Source organism: Anser anser, assembly GCF_964211835.1.
Source record: "Anser anser genome assembly, chromosome: 6".
Lineage (NCBI taxonomy): Eukaryota > Metazoa > Chordata > Aves > Anseriformes > Anatidae > Anser > Anser anser.
In genome coordinates this window covers 18,798,654-18,814,466 of record NC_139726.1, presented here as the reverse complement: position 1 = coordinate 18,814,466, position 15,813 = coordinate 18,798,654, and the positions used below count along the sequence as shown (strand labels likewise).

Genomic DNA, 15,813 nt, shown 5'->3' with positions numbered 1-15,813 from the left:
GGCTCTAGTTTCTGTGGATGGACTGTGATTTACTTCAGTGACATCTTGTACTCAATAGGATTACATACTCCATGTACTAGCTTTCAAATTGATAGGTATAAAAAAACACATAAAGAACATCTATGACCACAGGATCTCGTACCTGATGTTATGTGGTTGTGATCTTTGCCACATAACCTGTATATCTGTTCTGGAGTAGCTCATTCATTAACAATGACTTCACAGTAAAATGATGCTTTTTTTGGTCGGTGTTGTGTGTGTTGTTCTTAGGCTGAAGATATGAAAGATGGTGCATTGAATTGTTGAATCACTAAGGCATTTTTAAGCATGCGCAGGGCATAAGTAATTAGTCTTACAATTTCTGATAACACCTTTGTACTGTGTCACAGAAACAAGTTACTTACTCATAATGAGCAACTCGTGAGCTACTAAAATTTAGTTGTGTCTCACAAGCAGGCTGACACCATAAAACTCAAAGTTAACACTGTGCAACTGAATTGAGCACCTCTACATCTCTTTTCTTGTTATGATTTCCTGAGGGGATGCTTAGTGTTAAAAAGACAACTAATATGTCAAATTAGACAGTAAATTGATATGTTATGTCAAGCTCAAGAACAACTTTTCTACTACAATATTCACGCATTTTTGTGCATTTTTTTAATACCTAAGTCATAATAATGCCAAATTTACAGGGATATAGGCTAGCCACATGTCACATTACATACCCATCGAAACTGAGGTCTCAGTTCCATGGAATTCATCCCTAAATATCAAACATTTTCCAAAAATTTAAGAGACTCTGGAAGGTCCAAAGAAGTGGATACTCACCTGATGCAAGCTAGTATCAATAACGTTTTGTCAAGATACAGCAGTTTAGAAGCTGATTCTGAAATCTGAATATATCATTTAAGCAAACATGAAGTTTTCTACATGTACATATTCCCTCCCCCTGCCCACACACAAATTATTGAAAAAAAAGTATGTTATATTTAAAAGCAGAATTATATCTATTATATGATTTTATCCATAGTTATAGGAGTTGCATTTAATACAAATAACTATTTTGATTTTATACCCCCAGGCAAATGCATTTAACTGCAGTGCACTGGCTGAAAGCTCTGTTATGTGTTCTATACTAGGTTGTACAATTTTTAAGAATATACAAAGTGTTCACTTGTGGATTCAATCATGGCAGTGTGCCTGGGAGCAGCATTGCAGCCTCTCTAGAGCAAACTTAAATGATTTAGTGTAAAATTTAGACTATAGCACAAATGAAAAGTAGGAGAAAAATGTCAATAAAATTGCAAGGGAGAAGTAAAGACCCTTATAGCACTTTGAAACATTAGCAATCTTATTCAGAAGAAATTGCAGTATATGCACACTTCTGCAGCATGAAAGGTCATGAATCTGCCTTCCACACTCAGTTGAGCTATTATATTGAATAAGAAAATTCACCCTGGCTTCAGTCATACTTGTGTACATCCCTCTATGCTTCCCCAAGGGAACAGTGGGAGAATGGAAAGCTGTAATGCATTCTCCCTCACCCATGCACCCTTGCTAATGACAGCCCTTATTTGCCAAGAAAGCAAACAAACAAAATTGTCATCTTCATTAATATCAGAAGTATTTTGAGAATGTCAAAAGTAATGCCAAATGGAGCTGAAGTCACAATTATGTACTCCCTTCAACCAGGATGCAAATTTATGGGCACTCATAAAGTGGATGGGTGTCTGGGCTTTAATACTGAAACTCAATGCACGTACTAGTTCTCTGGCACGCCTACGCTGATGCCCATCTGCTAGAGTGGCATTGTGCCACTCACAAGGTAATAACACAATTTCAACTGGAGGTAGTTGCCAAGCACATACAGGTTTGTAAGTGGAGCCTTCAAAAGAAAGTGCTGTGAAAGATCTTTCCTTCTAAGATACTCTTGAGACAACACCCACTGTATTATGCCTCTACACATGTATTTGACTACTTTAGATCACATCTTTTGACATCAAATATAGAATACACACAAAGGAATGCTATTGTTATTCCAGAACATACAACAGTTATTCTAGGCAGTTGGCGAGGCTGAAAAGACAAGACACGGAATCTCAGCAGTAATTAAGATGACAGTAATGATAATAATAATTCAGAAATAATAATTAGTGGTAGTAGAATTACAACAACTGCATTACTGACTGCTGTTGAATATAGAGAAAATTACACTGAAGCCAGGAGTTAAAAAAATCTGGATATTCATTACCCATTTTCAGTCAATCTTGTGTCTTTACTGATTTTTATCTGTAATGAATTTTAAATGGTAATAAGGGATATATTGTTAATTTCTGGCCAAATTTACAGAGTGGCTGAGATTGGAAGGTACCTCTCGTATGTAGTCCAGCCACTCTGCTCAAAGCAGGGTTGGCTAGAGCTTGTTGCTCAGGGACATGTCAAGGTGGGTTTTCAGTATCTCCAAGGATGGAGACTGGGCAACCTGCTCCAGTGTTTGACTACTCTCAGGAAAAAAAATGAATTTTTAATTTTCAGTGAATTTTCCTGTGTTTCAGTTTGTGCCCACTGCCACTTTTCCTTACATGGAAAATCCCTTTGAACCTTTTATTTTTCAGGCTGAACAGCTTTAGCTCCCTCAGCCTCTCCTCACATGAAATATACTACAGTCTCTTAGTTACCTTCTTGGCCCTTTGCTGGACTCAGTTCAGTAAGCCGATAACTTTCTTGTACTGGGGAGACAAGGGCTGGACCCAGCACTCTAGACAGAGCAGAGCAGAGGTGAAGGACTGCCTCAGTCAGCCTGCTGGCAGTGCTCTTCCTCATGCAGGCTGGGATTCTGGTGGTGCACTTTGCTGTGAGGGTACATTACTCTTTTGTTTCAATTTTCTTTTTTCTTTCAGTCCCTGCGTCCATTTCTGCAGAGCTGCTTTCCAGCTTTTTGGCCCTCAGCATGTCCTTCATGCATGGAGATGCAGGACTTGGCATTTTCCTTTGTTGAACTTTATGAAATTCCTGTTGACCCATTTTTCCAGCCTGCTCAGGTCCCTCTGAATGGCAGCACAACCACCTGGTGTGTCACTGACTTCTGCCAGTATTTTATTCCCTTCAAACTTGTTGAGGGCACACTCTGTTCCATCATCCTGGTCTTTAATGACCTGTTTAAAAACCTGGGGTAACCCTGGGGTTATCCACTAGTGAGAGTCCTCCAGCTCGGCTCTGAGCAGCCGACTGTAACTCTTTGAGCCCAGCAGTTCAACCGGTCTTCAGCCCAACTCACTGTCCACTTATCTAGTTTGTACTTCACTAGCTTGTCAGTGAGGATATTATAGGAGACAGCACTGAAAGTGTCGCTACAGTCAAGATAAATATTTTGTACTGCTCTTCCCTCATTCATGAGGGAATGAGCCGGTCATTTCATTGTAGAAGGCTATCAGGTTTATCAGGCATGACATCTCCTTTGTAAATACATCCTGTTTACTCTGAATCGCCTTCTTGTTCTTAACATGTCTGTAAATGGTTTCTGGGATTATTTCCCGCATTATTTTCTCAGGGATTGAGATGAGGCTGACTGACTTGTAGTTCCCCAAATCCTCCTTGAAGATGCAAGTGCCATTTGCTTTCTTCTAGTCCTCAGGAACCTCCCCTGATTGCCATGACCTTTCCAAGATAATCAAGAGTGGTTTCACAATGACATGGGACAGCTCCTTCAGCACTCATGGGGGCATCCCATCAGGTCACATGGACCTGTGTAAGTTCAGCCTGTTAAAATGTTCCCTAACGTGGTCCTCTTCTACACAGGGTAAGTCTTCATTGCTCTAAACGTTCCCACTGGTTCCAATCTTACCTGGGCAGGGTTTTTGGGTATTTGGCAGGGTTGCATCAGAGACCTCCCTTCTTGGGTCAGAGCTTGCAGAGGGTAGTTCAACTTAGGGGAAATATGATGAACGATAAAATAGTAAAACAGTAAAATATTTTCACAATTCAAAAATAGTACCAAGATTATGAGACCTCACTCTCACCTCCAGTTTTAGGGTGCAGCTTTTTACTTAGAATATATTTTAAAGTACAACCCAGCAGGTATCTTTTGAAGCATGTTGCATTGCTCTATTTGCCATTTTAGAATGCTAAACTTAACGCAAATTTTATGAGGTTATATCAAATAGTTATAAATATAAATTTATCAAAAGTTATGAAAATGAATCCGAGTGGCTTAACTACTAGAAAATAAGATAGTCATCTAGGTAACTGATTTGTAGATATAGCCACTCACTTAGCCCTTTCTTGCATTTGCTTCTGTAGTCAGTTGTGCCTCCTCTAAAGCTGAAGGTTACTAATTGTCCTAATTTCTGCTGGGATAGAGTTAATTTTCTTCCTAATAGCTTGTAAGGTGCTGATTTAGGATGAAAATACTGTCAATAACACACCAATGTTTTAGCTGTTGCTGAGCAATGCTTCAGGGACTGTTCAGCTTCTTGTGCTGCCCTGTCAGCGCCAGGCGGGGGGTGCACCAGGAGCTGGGAGGGGACATAGCAAGGATAGGTGGCCCAGACTGGCTGAAGGGGTAGTCCATACCATACGATGTCATGCCCAGCAATAAAAATGGGGGGAGTTGTCTGGGGGGCCTGCTGTTCCATCACCATCCTCTCAGAAACCAGGGCACTAGTCAAAAGTAAGGGGAATAAAAAGAGAAGTAGATGCTGGATTCTCTCTCTTGCTGAATGTATAATGACTGCTAAAGTCAATGAGAAGTAAGGAGCTCTGGTTTTTCAGGATCAAGTCTTATCTACCACAATCTGATCTTTCTCAATCATCCTTATCGCTCATGGCTGTAATATTCTTTTATCCTATATAAATTTCAGACTTTCAAAACAAACTCAATGAGGCACAGGAGGCTGTGATGAAATGAACTATGCTATTCAGCAAGTAAAAAGATGAGTTGGAGAGAAGGAATATTCTTGTCTGCTCATTTGGGATCTATGCCTGTAGTTTCAAGTTTATGAATGGTACCCTGCCAACAAGTCTTCTCCAAAGCTAGTTTTTCCAAGTTGATACAGGACTTTAAAATTCCTATTTTACTTAATTTAAGTGAAAATAAAAGAAAAGAAGTGTATTTAAACCTTGGTAGCTACGGAGCATGAAAGGGTGTTATAAACTCATATGCATATTTGTATGTGTCTCTCACTAAAATTCAAGCCAAAGACCATTTAATAGCTTTGCATCTTCGATTTTTTTTTTCATGAAGACATTTTATATTTTGAGAGAAGACACACAATATGCATATCTTCCTTGCATAACCTTTTGTGAGCTTTTTAACTAGAAGGGTTCTTTCAGATACTGGCAGGGATTTTGAGACCTTTCTGCAGCTTTGGTCAAGAAAATGTTGTTGTTTATTCATAGCTCCATCAAAGAAAAATTGGGAACAAACAAACAAACACAAAATCACTTATTTTAAGAAAAACAAAACAAACAAAAAAATCTGGGGAGGAGGAAGGAGTTATACTGATCTGAACTAAAGGCTGAGCAGGGTTTGGGAGCAGGAGCCACACACCATATGCAATAACTGGCTCTTCAGATCTGGAGAAGGCAAGTCCTCTGCATTCTTTATGGGGAACTGGATATAGTCCCTTGATTATTAATGGAGACTAGCGAACACACTACTGATAGTGGCAACTTCACATTGTTGCAAAGCAAGTGAAAAAGTAATTATTGTTTTCAAATAATAATACAGAAAAGCAACATATGATTTTGTTTCTGTAAGACAGTTTATAAAATTCCAAGATATACTTTCATGTGAAATCTATTTAAATGAAGGAGAGAAGATAAGTTTGAAGTAAATGATAAACAAAAGATGGATTTTGTCCCATTTCTTGTATCTGTAGACCTGGTCAAACCCAGATGATATCACACTTTCTTTTTTTTTTGGTCTAACTTGGATTTTAGGTATTATTTGTGTATTCTGTATCCCATCTAGAGGGAAAAATACAAGGAGGATTCTGAAGAATTCTGATTTGTTCAAACTACCATGTCAAATCCTTAAACAGTGACTAGTTTGGCAAGGCTCCAAAACAAGGAATTCTGCAAAGTTCTTATGAGTGCTTAAAATGGAAGAAAGGCATTAACAGAGAGAGGAAATGAGTCTGGGATGAGTCTAGGATAAAAGGAAGGGAAGGAAAAAAGTGATGGAAAGGTTAAAAGAAAAAGAAAAATGTGATGAGAAATTATTTTGTTTAAAAGCTGGCATTTGGTATTTTCAAAGGGCAAAATGTATTTTTGTTTTATGACAAATGAATGTAAAAATGTGCATGCCTTGTGGCCTAGAGGACAAAACAGTGGGATCAATGTTCTTTTTGTACTCTATGAAGCTTGAGATTAAAGCCCACTGATAAACTGTACATTCTTTAAAAGTGACCAGAAGCAAACAGTGTCTGTTTGCTGCTACTTTATTAGGAAGATACCACTGAGAATAGCTAAGAATACTATTTGATCTTAAACAGGTTGACCAAATTACTACAGTTGGCTCCAGTACATGAGATGCTTTCTGCAAATTATTGTTTCTGGTTATAAACCTTTATAATATCTCAGAATGAATTATGTATGTATTTCATGTTTTCTTTTCTTTTATCAGCCTTGATGTTCTCATTTCAAGTTTCACCCTAGCCTCCTAATAATGCAATATTGAGGCCATTCAGACACTAATTATGCCTCCATGGCTTTCTTGAAATGACTAAATCAGCATCAGTTCTATAATTATCATTAGCAAGTTTGTATTCGTGCCTCCCATCACATGAAAAGCACAACTTTAAATGATTTATGAATATATGCATCTATAACATCGAATGTACACTTTCTAACAGTGTATGTACAAGAGGCACAGAGACAATTTAGACATATGTACACCTGTATATATGTTCTCATCTTATCTTCATTGCACTCCATTCTGTATTTTACACAAAAACAGCCTGATTGTATAAAAGCTAATACAATATTGTTTCCTTAGTAGGGAGATGTATGTATGAGATACCGCCCAAATATGTATATTTAATCATCCTGACCATTTAAATAGTACAGGACATAAGCAAGTGTTCATTAAGAAAAGCTTTCAGACTTGATGATTTCCTAATTTTACTTACGATTTTATAAAAGCCCAGCAAGAATGACTGACGGGACAGAAAGAAGTATACAAATGTAATTCATCTGTATTTTCATTGTTTCTCCCTTTGAATTATTGATGTTGCCAGTAGTCATTTGTCAAGAAAACAAATCAAGATACATATACTGTAGTGTTGCACTTCTGTATGTTTGTAAACTGGTTGCTCTGCATCATGCGTATATTTTAAGCAACATCAAAAAAATATATATATAAAATACATTTCCCTAATTTTTAACAATAAAGACATGAAGAATAATGAACACCCAGCATAAATATAGTACAAAAAGAGAACTTGTAGATATCTTTGTGTCAATTATATCCCTTAGAATCATCTGCACACGTGGGAGCTGAGAAACAAAACAAAACAAAATGAAAAAAGTAGACATATGCAACACAGCATATTGTGAGATGATACAGCACTGCAAATCTCAGTTTGGTCTCCGATAACAACTAATTTCTGCATTTCTCTCCTCCCTTTTCTCCTCCCTCCCGATACAGATTCTTAGTTTTGTATGAAAAGTTGTGCTGATCACTGGTATTTTATGACCTACATTATTACCCTCTAGGTAGCAGAATGATAGTGCCAAACTAATTATTGCATTGTCTAATTTTAAATCCAGGTCTAGCGAGATTAACAACTTGCACATTAATTCTGAGCATCAACAGTGCACCTAACACAATACAGTTTTAAATGAAAGAAGCCTGCTCTGAAAACTTTTATATACTCTTGCATGGAACATCAGCTAATATAAATTACTAAAGTTCCATCGACTTCAATGGAATTATGTCAGTCTTCCTGACTGGGTGATTTGGCCTTTTTTGTTCAGGAAATGTGTCTGGTTTGAGCCATGTGAGTGTCAGAGGGGAAAACACTGATTTCACTTATATATGTAAGATCTCATCTATGTAAGCCCCGAACATGTCTGTTGAACTCAATGGATTAATTCCAGATTTTCATCCCTGTAAATGAGATCAGAATTGCCTTGGAATGTGCTTTTGGTTCTTAGCACCCCCTCCCCCAACACAAACACAGTACAGAGAGGGATTTTTCTGTTCATCCTAATTAAGAAAAAGAGAGAGAAAAAGAGAGAGAGAAGGACATTCACAGTCATCGAAAGTGTGAACACTACTTTATGGATAGGTACAAAACCAGACTTGGCAATGTGTCCTTACACCCTGCTAATTTTTGTGAAGAAACTTATGTGTTGGAAAAACACACAAGCTCCCTATATCTGAATATTGTCATCAGTCACGCAAAATTGGATCCAAAATGTAGTTTCTAATTCTAAATAAATAAATAAATACTGGTTTCTTGTTATTGAAGAAAGAAACAGAACCTGAAGAAGTGCCGAACCATTATTTAACTAGAACATTAAATATTGAAGTATGTAGCGCTATGGATATATAGTTTTATTTTGAATTGAAAAGCTGAAATTGAGTTGAAAAGATGCTTAGAAAAAACTTCAGTCCTCTCAGTTGCATGGTAAGAAGAAACATCAATAACTTCCCCTCCCCACCTCTTCAGTACAATAACTGGTAGAAAACATCTTGTATAAACATTTAATGCAGAATCTTAGATCCCCAGAATCAGAACCTTAGATACGCAATATTGTGGTACTAACAGCATTGTCTGCATGGCTGCTGAAGGGCTATGTTGACCCCCATGATAATATTGTACAGTACTTTGACTCATCTTTAATTCTGATTAAGCTGTGCAATTTTATCAATTTAAGGTCAAGGTCTTGAATAAATTCTTTTGTGAGAACTATTAGCAGGTCTTTTAAAATTAAAAAGACCCATGTGTCTAATGGTCTTATGAGAATAGAATTACAAACGATGATCTTTAAAATAAATTGTAATTTTATGGATACTTATTAAGAGAATTTATTGTATTGGTAATTTGCTATATTGTAAGTACTGCTGCCAGTTTAGTGAGTTGTAGTGGAAGAAAAGAATGCAGCAGCTACTTATTACCGTATTTTTGTCCTTGCATTTGGTATTGTTGATGTGAAGCGTGGAGGAGCTTTCTACAGCATATTTAAGGTTTGTGATCTCTTTCTGTGCAGCAAGGATGACCTGCAAGTTGTCATGCCCTGGCCCTGATCCAGCAGAGCACTTAAGTGTGTGCTTAACTTTGAGCATTTGAGTTCCATTTACTTTAATGTGATTACTCATGCGCACAAAATTAAGCACATACTTAAGTGCCTTGTTGATTGCAGCCAACACTGTGCATTTAGCAAATTTGAACTTTCTAAGGAAGTTAGAAGAAGAAAAGTACAAGTTAGCAAGATTTAGTTATTACATTACAGGCGATGGGGAAGGACACTCTCATTGATAGAACTAAACCCAACTGTATTAATTTACTTCATTAACTTATTTGTCTCCTAAGTGAGACAATATTTTTCTTGTATTGGAAGAACGTCACATGTTGAAGAGCTGCGTTGCTCCTATTATCTGAATAGGGATGTTTGAAGTCTGAATTGTTTTGTTTTGTTTTTAATTTTACTTCTTAAAAAAAAAGTAAAGTGTCCTTGTCTGATACATTGCTACTTTTGCATGTTGGAAAGGTGCTTTATTTTGGATATTTGATTAAGGCTCATAAACATGACATTCCTAAAGATGAATCCCTGGATAGAATGGATACAGATGTTTGCCTTGTTTGATAAGCTCTAGATAATGAAAACGTTTAGAGATGACTGTTGAGATAGATTGGTAATGTTGTTTCATGACTTAAATGCACCGACTTCAACACTAAAGACAATGTTTAAAGCAATAAGTCATATACATTGTCTTAATTTTACTGTAAAAGGAATTTTATTCTGCAAATATAAATATCATGATGTAGGAGTGTTACTTAGAGCAAGGTGTTTGTCTAAGATTAAAGGAACCTTTACTCATCAAAAAAAAAAAAAAGAAAAAAAAAGGGTAAAAATCTACTCCTAAAACATCAGTAAATGAAGTCCTGTGGGTATTTTATCAGACATGCAGAATCTGTAGCATGTATTTTATAACGCAAACATTTTTTTTTCTGTGCATATGTGTGATTTTGAGCAATTTTAGTGTTCTGCTAAATATTTTTATTTTCTTTGATTCCAAAGTTAATTACATTTGTCAAGTAAATGGGAGACCTTATAATGTGCATTGGAGATGGTATACAGGATATTTCTGAGAAGAGCATATAGAGTGCTTTGGAAAAAATTTGACATTGGCTGTAATTCTGCAAGCATGTGATTGTTTAATTTCCACCGTTCCACTTTCCAAAACAAAGTGTTTTGTCTTTCTAGGGACTGACTAAGTTAAGTCATTACATATTAAGCATTAAGCAAAATACATTTTTGTTATTGGTAATCATTAATTGTAGGCTCTAACAGAGGGATGCTTTGAGTCAAGGCTTCATTTTAAGAACCTTTTTCCAGTTGCTTATAGCTTTGTCGAACATAGACCACTGGGCAGCAATTTTCATGCCAAATATCTGCCTTGGGCTATTTTTTCAAAACTTTCAGCACATATGGTCAGCTGTTTCTCAGAGTGCACTGAGGGAAAATCTGTATTGCTCCTGTTAAGAAATTTTTGAAATATTTTGTTGACTACTTGCTTATAGTGGGACTCAAAGCTTGGGAAGGGAATATTCCTCCTACACCATCCTATGAAGGTCTTCCTCAGTCTGGAGAAACCTGATCCTCTGCAAAATTGTTTGCATATTTCATTTACTAGCTTCTTCAAAGATTCTGTCTGCAGTGGATGTATTCTGTCCTGGGGCTTGCAGATCTGAGCAGGACTTGCTCTCAGATTTCTCTTTTCAGTTGCCAGTGGTACTAAATACAAAGAGAATAAAGGTGTCTATCAGATGTTCCTGGCCTTCTTCCTGCAAATCACCGGACAACATGGAATAAGAATCGGCTTGACTAGAATGCAGAAGAGGGACACCATCACGGTGTGATGGTGGGGAAAAGGGGAAAAAAAAAGGAAAATGTGTTTGGGCACAGGAAAAATGCACAAGTCAAAGGTCATAAAATGTGGTTTAGGAGAAGGACTTGTGAGTAAGACTGGTACTAGATATGGGGGCAAATGGGAAGGATTGTGATTGAGATATGGAATGAGGGAGGAAATACGAAAGACACCAAGGCAAAGATAATATTTGTAAGGATTTAGAGACAGGAAAAAGAGAAATAATAGGTGTGCAACTGTCATTTCTGAGCCTTGGTATTCCATTGTCACAGTCAAATGTTTCTGCAGCCTACTGGTCTCGAGTGGTCAGCTCATCTTCCTCTAATTTAAATGGGAATAGGCTATTTCAAATGATTAAAACAACACATAATATATCTGTTAAGGCAAATGGCAGGGATTAGTGTGGTTCTTATCTGGTTAATAAATAACACAGTGAAAAATAAAGGAAGATGGACAACAAAAACCCTAAAAATGTTCAACTCCTTCACCTAGTTCTCCAGAAGGGACTTTCTGTATTAACGTTTGCTTAAAAAAAAGAGAGAGAGAGAGAGAGAGAGAGAGAGAGAGAAAAAGAAATTGTTTAAAAAATGCATTTGCTACCAAAGTAAAAATATTAAGCACTCAAAATTCAAGAAATGCCAGAAGGTATAGGTCTTGTCAGATGTTTATATGACAAACATCTATATATTGTGTTACACAGGGCACTTGCTAAATGAATATTTTTGTTGGATATTGTGAACAATTTCTCCTCTAGGACTAAAATGGAAAATGGAAGTGACTTCAGAGACCAATAGCTTTGTGATGCCAAAAGCATCAAATAACAAAACAACCAAAAGTGACCAATAAAGTTCTGACTCAAAATCTCAGTGAAATCAAGGGGACTCAGTCCCCATTCCACAGACTTGGAAATGAATAAACAAGAGAACAAAAATATTGGAAATGCTATACTTCAAAACCCCAGAATCTAGCCCCAAATAGTTACATTTTTACAGTTTTTTTTTTTTTTTTTTTTTTTTTATCAGCACAGCAAATATGCAAGAAGTCATTATGGACATCGGTGGACAAAGGTGATCTACACAAATCTTTTAATTTCTGACACAAGCAGAAGTAATATTTAGTATGGCCTACAGTCAAGTGATTTTGTGATATTACTACCTGTTAGTACCTTAGCTGGCACACTGTGTGCTGAAAGAGTCAAAGAAGACATTATGTGTTCCTGGCTTAGTCACTGACCTAGGACTTGGTCATGTTTGAAGCTTCAGTCAAACTGTGCAGGACAGCAGTACAGCTGGAAGGGAGGAATTCATCCCTTGCAACTGCCTGGGAAGAACCTGGAAGCAATGTATAACATTTTGTGGAAATTTGCAATGCATTCCCTCTCTGTGTTTGACCATCGTCCCATTGTTTGCTATAGGGCTTTTTTAGGACATCAGCTCAACAAGATGTTATTTGCCTATATGCAAGAAAGAGACAATTCCTTCCAATCCACTTTTGCACGTATTGTAAGGCCCATGCAGGTGTCATTGCTTCTTGGGATTCTCAGCTCCAGCAAGCCGAAGCAGCCATCACACTCAAGCTGACACTCAACAAGGCAGCAGTGTGATTCTTCTGGGGAACAGACTGAACCTCTAGCTAAAGAGACAGGTTTCTGTGACTGACCAAACCAGAGAGATGAAGGAGCATTTCCCATCTGATGAGAGAGGCCTGTGAAGGTCTGTACTGCCATGCACATTCTGGAAATGTGTCAGGACATAGGATCTGGAGCCACTTCAGCTGCTTGGGGAGGATCTGGAGAGTTGAAATATCTGATTTGGGTTGAAAATTGAAAATTGAAAATTTTCTCTTGAAAATTTTGTGCTCCTAACAAAAGATGAGAATAATTTGTTTGTATGTTCACAAATGACTACACCTCCAATAAAAGAACACTTGTGGGTCATTTATTGCAGCTCATCCTGGCAGACAATTATAGCTACATTTGTCCCATGAAGTCCAGCAGTGGCAGAATGAAGGGATTCCCCAGCACAGAGGGAGCAAAGCAGGTGGGAGACCCAGCCCTGAGTCTGCACTGCCAGTGCATGAGAGGAACACAGACCCTGTTGAACTTGGAAAACTTACTCTCATATACAAACAAAATCCATGTACTTAATGTAAAGACTATTTCACAGAACACCGCTATTTACATTATAGCTCTTAGAAACCTTTACAAGATATACTAAGTAGTAGCTACAATGCATGCATCACATCAGCATCGCTGGGAGAACTGATGTGGTAGCATTGTTAGATGTTGTTCTTTTTTTTTCTGGGATTTTTGGTTATTTTGTTTTGTTTTCACAATTCAAATTGTTTCAATGTTATTAATCTAGATTTGCTGAAAAGGTATGTGAACCTTTCAAGGAGCCTGGTCTGAGTTTGGAGTTTGTAACAAAACCCGAAGCCAGGCAAGTTTCATGTGGTTTTGAATTTCATTGTGAACATTTCACCTGGATCTTGAAATAGGCTCAAAGTAACATTCCCAGTTTGAAAGTCTGTGAGAATTTCCCTTTCAAAAGGATAAGGACTATTTGGTGGCATTTTAAACAAAGAGTGGAATTCATCCATGTACCGATGAGCTGAACAAGGCCTTCACTTCAGTCTAATTCAGAGCTCAAAATAAGGACTTAATGTGGTACGTCAGCCTTATGCTGACCTTCTGCACAGAGATGAATGTCAACCCATACAAACATATACTGCATGGCTATTGTTTCAACTCCGGCTATTTTAATGTGGCATGAGAAGCCTTAAGGGAAGAAAAATATAGGTATATAAAATGAAAATACTGAGGTTAATGCAATACCAAGATTGATAAATGTATTCTTCACTGGTGAGAAAATTTCAAAAGCACTGGTGCTCATCTAATAATTTTGACACCCTGTGCCTTATGATAGTTGCTGTTGTTTTCATACAACTACAAGTTGTGGAGCTCTGTAATTGTGTAAAAAACTCATCTTTCAATTGAGGAAAAAAGTATACAATGTCATGGTTTGGGGGAAAAATGGGAAAAGAAACCCTAGTGTATAAAAGAGCAAAGACAAAAGGAATCATTTTTATGTTTAATGGTCTGATTTTTAGCCCAATCTCATGACCTTGGGATTGTGACTTCTTATTTTCGGTGCTGGCAACAGCAATATGCTGCGCTGCAGATTTCAGCATCAGAGACTACAAAGTATAATACGTGTACTTTGGTCAAATGAGTGAACACCAGAAGCTGCTGATGCATTACCTGCATTTGGAACTGTTACTTCCTTGTGTTGATGCCAAAGCTGCCACTTAATAGCCACAAGCTGTTGCACAAGGGAGGATGGATGGCCAGCTGCACTGGTAACAGGTTGCTCCAGACCGAGGGCCTGCTGCTTGTAGCTACCTGCTGCGAAGGGCAAGGGAAAGCTGTCTGAACAGCACACTGCAGACAGGGCCACGTTGGATGTTGTGTGGGTTCTTGTCTGCTGGCTGCTCTCGGAGGATGCCTAAAAGTGATTTCTATAGACTTCTGTTACTATCGCTATGTTGGTCAAAGCTGCACGTTCTAAGCATACCTCTATATATGCCAATACTCAGTTGAATTGTGTTTTCACATGTATGTCTTGTTTTGGCTGGGAGATAATGGGAAGCAAAAGCAGTTTCAACAGTATAAACTGTACCACTCTAGAAGCATCTCCTTGCTTCAGGACACCTTGTCATTACACTAGCAACACTTTCATCATGGAGCAACCCCAGTGATATCCCATGTGAGCCAGGAACATCTTCAGTATCCTCAATAAGCAGAAGTTTGTCTAGCTATGTTGCTATGTCCTTTCATTTCCAATCTCTAGGCACAGATTTGTCACCTGGGGAGCCCTGGTCTCCCAGAAGAGTCTTCAGCTATTGAAAATCATTTTGACTTGACTGAATAGCTTCATGGACCACATGAATCAGGGCTTCCTGCTCAGTTTTCCTCTTATGTTACCTGGTAGAATAGGGATTGGCTGAGACAGGTCACAGCAGCTTCTACTGGCAACTACTGAGCTTTGTTTAGGCCTACTGTATTACTTTCAAGAAAACCAGCCCATTCCCCTTCCTCCAGATGCTAATCCCCTGCAACTGGTCTCCTCTGCCTCCTCCACAACACATACTCCTAGCGTGTCTTCCTAAGAAAATGTAATACAGCTCTTCCACATCCAGGATGGACAGACACCCCTCCCAGGCATCCGTAACGCCTCAGCAGGACCAAGAGGAGAGGCAGTGAGGCTCCGGGAGCACCACAACCCAGAGCCCACTTACAGCACCCAGACAGCGTGGCGTGGCCCCTCGTTACATGAAGAGGTAAAAATGCCCTGAAAGCCGCTTGGGGTGTGAAGCCAGGAATGTGGTGAGCCTCGAGTGCAGCCCTCAACCCCCTTCCGACTGATGCAGTCACGGCCGTGTGTATGGGTGGTGGGGTGCCCCGGCTGGGCAGGGTGCCCCCATGTAGTGGGCCCAGCGTTGGGCCTCGGCGGGGTGAGCCGTAGGAAGACCCGTTTGCCAGAGAGCACAGCCGGTGTGTGAGAGGGAGGGCCCGATTCGTGCTGCGTGGCCACTTCACGCCTTCCCTACCGGCACGACGAGGCTGGGGAGCCCCGTCTAAGAGCCCCCCGGGGAATTCCTCTCAGGCGAGGGGAGTCCCCGGCAGCTGCGGGCCGGGGCGGCTTCCCCCGCCAAGC

General features: G+C 38.8%; 1 protein-coding gene across 1 annotated transcript in view; it reads left to right on the top strand.

The window, feature by feature from the left end:
• Window positions 1-15,813, top strand: part of FIGN (fidgetin, microtubule severing factor) — a 387,517-nt gene that overhangs the window by 267,400 nt on the left and 104,304 nt on the right. The window contains exon 5 of the mRNA XM_083840821.1: window positions 12,121-15,436. The gene's annotated coding sequence lies outside the window, so the exon portion shown is untranslated. The remainder of the gene's footprint in view (window positions 1-12,120; window positions 15,437-15,813) is intronic.